The following is a 5,394-nucleotide window of genomic DNA, read 5'->3' as shown; positions in this document are numbered from 1 at the left end:
TTCTATCCATGAACACAATAAATCCTCCCATTTGTTTCTGTCCTTCTCAATTTGTTGTACCAAACTTTTATAGTTTTCAGTGTACAATCCATTCACCCCCTCCTTGGCTAAATTTATTCCTAAATATTTAATTATTTTTGGTGCTGTTGTAAATGGAAATTTTTTCCTAAATTTATCCAAATGCTTTTTCATGTGTCTATCGAGATGATCATATGATTTCTAGCCTTCATTTTGTTAATCTGGTGCACCACATTGATTGACTCAAATTCACTAAACCATTCTTGATTTCCTATAGTGTATCACACTTGATCAAGGTATAAGATTCTTTTAATACATTGTTGCACTTGATTTGCTAATATTTTGTTGATGGATTTTTGCATCTAGGTTCATCGGAGATATTGACCTTTAGTTTTCTTTTTTGTGTTCCCCTTGCAACCCCATGGATTGTAGCCTGCCAGGCTCCACTGTCTATGGAATTTTTCAGACAAGAATACTGGAGTGGGTAACCTTTCCCTTCCCTGGGGGATCTGCCCGATCCAGGGATTGAACCTGGGCCTTATACATTGCAGGCAGATTCTTTACCACTGAGCCACCAGGGAAGCCATATATATATGAGACAATGTTATATTTATATAATATTATATATAAAATGTTAAATAAATATATATGTATATAACATTGTATAAATACAACATTATTTCTTAAAAAGTTTCAGACCCATAGAGCCAGGTGCTCTAGTGGTGTCTGCTGTGTGAGCTGTGCACGCCCAGCTGATTTTGGTGGGATAGCAGCAGCAAAATGGGGGATGGATGTGTCCACTAGCAATAGAAATTGCAAAAATGGTACTGACCAGTGCAATACTAGCAAGGTAGATGGAAAATGCAAAAATGGTACCTGCCAGTGCTTCTGTCTATGGAAAGAATCCCAACAAATTCATGCTCCTCCAACAGTTGCTCTACAACGAATGAATGAACCTCTTTCACATATGTTCTAGGTGCTATTCAGACTGTTGCTTTTGCAGTGGTTCCTGGGGCAAGGCTTTGACTGTGTGGATCACAATAAGCTGTGGAAAATTCTTACAGAGATGGGAATACCAGACCACCTGACCTGCCTCTTGAGAAACCTATATGCAGGTTAGGAAGCAACAGTTAGAACTGGACATGGAACAATAGACTGGTTCCAAAGAGGAAAAGGAGTACATCAAGGCTGTATATAGTCACCCTGCTTATTCAACTTATATGCAGAGAACATCATGAGAAATGCTTGGCTGGAGGAAGCGCAGGCTGGAATCAAGATTGCCGGGAGAAATATCAATAACAGATTATGCAGATGACACCACCCTTATGGCAGAAAGTGAAGAGGAACTAAAGAGCCTCTTGATGAAAGTGAAAGAGGAGAATGAAAAAGTTTGCTTAAAGTTCAACATTCAGAAAACTAAGATCATGGCATCTGGTCCTATCACTTCATGGCAAATAGATGGGCAAACAGTGGAAACAGTGTCAGACTTTATTTTGGGGGGCTCCAAAATCACTGCAGATGCTGATTGCAGCCATGAAATTAAAAGAGACTTACTCTTTTAAGCATCTTAAAAAGAAGGAAAGTTATGACCAACCTAGACAGCATATTGAAAAGCAGAGACATTACTTTGTCAACAAAGGTCCGTCTTGTCAAGGCTATGGTTTTTCTAGTAGTCATGTATGAATGTGAAAGCTGCAGTATAAAGAAAGCTGAGTGCCGAAGAATTGGTTTTGAACTGTGGTGTTGGAGAAGACTCTTGAAAGTCCCTTGGACTGCAAGGAGATCCAACTAGTCCATCCTGAGGGAAATCAGTCCTGAATATTCATTGGAAGGACTGATGATGAACCTGAAACTACAATACTTTGGCCACCTGATGCGGAGAGCTGACTCACTGGAAAAGACCCTGATGCTGGGAAAGATTGAGGCAGGAGGAGAAGGGGATGACAGAGGATGCGATGCTTGAATGGCATCACCTAGTCAATGAACATGGGTTTGGGTGGACTCTGGGTGTGGGTGATGGAGAGGGAGGCCTGGCGTGGTGCAGTTCATGGGGTCGCAAAGAGTCAGAAATGACTGAGCGACTGAACTGAACTAGGGCAAGTGAGTCTGTGTGAGCCTTTCAAGAGCAGACTCTCCATACACTAGAGCCCATGGTTCTCCTGGACACAAGCCCCTTTGGTTTTCAAACCCAGACATTGCAGGGGCTCATCAAGAGTTGGAGTGCCTATTATGGAGTAAAACCCTCCTCCTCCTGAAGAAGCTTCATATCTTTTAAATCCATCTCAGTAGTGGGTGCCACACCAGGGATGGAATTTTTGGCCAGACCATGTCTCTGCCTCTCCTACGCATATTGATGTGGTCCCTTTATTCTTCGTTGTGGAGGAGATGTTCAACTAGTTTTCAGACCCTTCCTACAGGGAATTGCTCCTTACATAACTGTAGATTTGTAGTGTCAGTGAGAGGATATAAGTTCAGAATCTCCCAGTGCTACCATTTTTGAAACACCTCCATGGAATACTGTTTTTATATCATTATATCATGGCATTTCTCCACTTTATTATATCCTTAGGATAGTTATTTAAATTAGGATTTAAAATAGCATTTTACTTTCTGGCTGTATCATATTGTTTGTAACCAAACATCTTTTGTGAATTATCTGGTTATAAAATTGTGCTCTCTATGTAACACTCCTGTGAACTTCCTTGAACATCACTGATCTCTGACTTTTTTCCTTCAGTAAAAACTTGTAGAGGTGGAACATTTTAAAGATTTAATGGATTTTAAAGCTTTTCATTTTTGCTGAGAAGTTGCTCTCTAGGAAATTTGTACCAAGTTAACCTTGTGATATCTGGAAGCATGCCATTCTGCTGTAGCATTTCCAGGACTGAGTTCTGCTGTGTATTAGATATTTGTCAGTTTGATTCAGAATCTACTGCCAGGGACAAATGCATAGCCTTTGTTTGTCTCAATGTTATCATTTATAAAAATTATTATAATAGTATAATAGTAACCACACAAATAAGATGGTTTTATTAATTGTATTAATATATGTAGAGTTTTGCATAGCATGTTCTTATAGATTACATATTTAATAAATATTAGCATAGATTCATATTGAAAAAATGGCATCTAGTTATAGTTTTCGTCCTTTGTGTTTGTTAATAAACTTGAGATTTTTAATATGTTTACTAGCTACATATATCTCTTGTTTCTTAAACTACCTGTTAAATTCACATGCCTGCCCCTTTTCTGTTATAGTGTTCCCTCTCTTCTGTCCACTATTATGGTGGCTAAGACTGTAAAGAATCTGCCTGCAAATAGGATGACCTGTGTTTGATCCCTGGGTTGGGAAGATCCCCTAAAGGAGGGCATGGCAACCAATTTTAGTATTCTTGCCTGGAGAATCCCCATGGACAGAGGTGCCTGGCAGGCTATCGTCCATGGGGTTATAATGAGTGAATTACTAAGCACACACACAAACATATATGAAATATAATTATTTTATGTCATTTTTAAAATAATTCCCTCAAGTTCTACTTTTGTTAAGTTTCCTATTAAACATTAGGATATTTCAACTTTGTAAGAATATAGGGAAGGGGGCTTCCCTGATAGCTCAGGGGTAAAGAATCTACCTACCAACACAGGAGACCTGGGTTTGATCCCTAGGCTGGGAACATACCACATACCAAAGAGCAACTACACCGTTGCACCACTACTATTGAGCCTGTGCTCCAGAGCCTGGGAGCCACAGCTACTAAACCCAGGCGCCCCAGAGCCCATGCTCCGTAACAAGAGGAGCCATTGCAGTGAGAAGCCCCCCCCACCACAAGTGGAGAGTAGCCACCCCTCACCGCATCTAGGCTAAAGCCTGCATGGGAACGAAGACCCAAAACAGCCAAACATAAAGTAAATAGATAAATAAAATCATTTTGAAAAATGCAAGGAAGGGATCAATGCTATTGAGTAGCAGAAATCAGTGAGAAAGTCTGCATATTCAAGGCTACTTCCCACAGCATATGTATACTGATATGGCGAATTTGCCTCTAAAACATGTTTTTAAAAATGTTTAACCTGTCAAGAGTGCTGAGTTTAAGACTGCACAGTCATTGCTGATGTCGACATGGACTACCAGCCTTCCAAATATCCCCCTTCAATCTCTGTCAAAACGTCTAACTCTCACTTCAGAGCACATGTGGTCTGGATAGGGCTCCATTGCCAGCCTTTGGATTGCAGCCAGAAACCCAAACTTTTATGCCATACACAATTCCTGCCCTTTCTCTTCATTTTGCCTTTTTCTTGCTTTTACTTTTACCTATTTGATCTTTTATTATTTAAATCAGTTGTCAACTTCTCAGAGAAGGTTTTCCTAATGCTCTAGGCTGGATAGAGTCATAAACTAAAACATCCTTTATTTTCTTTTTTTTCTGCTTCCACATTGTTCTATCATTGTAGGTTTATGTGTCTGTACTCTGAATGTACCATGAGCAACTAGATTCTATCATCTATTACATTCTGTTATATTCAGTGAATATGCAGTCAGTGTTTGCTGAAGGACTTTTTTTTTAAGAGAATTAAATGGTGAAGAAAGAAAAGGAACGAAAATAGAGATTGGTAAGAGTGGACATGTAAATAGAGATAGATGTGTGCTGAGCTACTTGAGAATACTACTCTTACTTTATGCATCAATATGTCTCCTCCTACTGATAAAGTTCCTGGCACATGCAGGAATTCCATAAATATTTATAGAAAGAAAAAGCTAGTCTACAGACATCTAAGTAAAACCTGTCTCTTAGTGGGGGAGGACTTGTATAGCTTCCTTGACTTTCTTCCAAGTCTGCTTTGATGATCTAATAAAGATGTCTGTCTCCTTGTTTGCAGAATTGTGTGTGTGTGTGTGTGTGTGTATGTGTGTTTTCCCCCAGCGGAATTCATCTTGGTATGTTAAGTGCTTAGACTTACAAATTTGTTTCCATTGCTGCTTTACCAGCATGATTCTAGCAAAACCAGAGAAGATATTCTTAACTTCTGGTTTTGCTTTCTATTGCATACAAATCTTTATCTTCATCCAAATTTCAGTCTTAATTTTATGTCAGTTCTATACATGTCATGTCTTATATAAAATATCATATGCTCTGAGCAGGAAATACAATCAACAGGTTGTACTTTGAAGGGTGAAGAATGCACACAATCTTAGTACCTCCACAAAATGAACTGTAATGTATAAACTCAGAAGCTAAGAGCTAATGTGAAATGGTTGAACATAGATGTCAGCGCTTTTAAATAGATTGCTTTTTTTTTTTTTTACTGTATGCTGCACATTTTTGTCAAGGGAATTTGAGAATTATAAACTGCAACAATAATGAGGTTTTGAATATT

This window comes from Ovis aries, chromosome 19, assembly GCF_016772045.2.
Source record: "Ovis aries strain OAR_USU_Benz2616 breed Rambouillet chromosome 19, ARS-UI_Ramb_v3.0, whole genome shotgun sequence".
Lineage (NCBI taxonomy): Eukaryota > Metazoa > Chordata > Mammalia > Artiodactyla > Bovidae > Ovis > Ovis aries.
The sequence above is the reverse complement of the archived record's forward strand: the minus strand, read 5'-3'. Positions refer to the sequence as shown.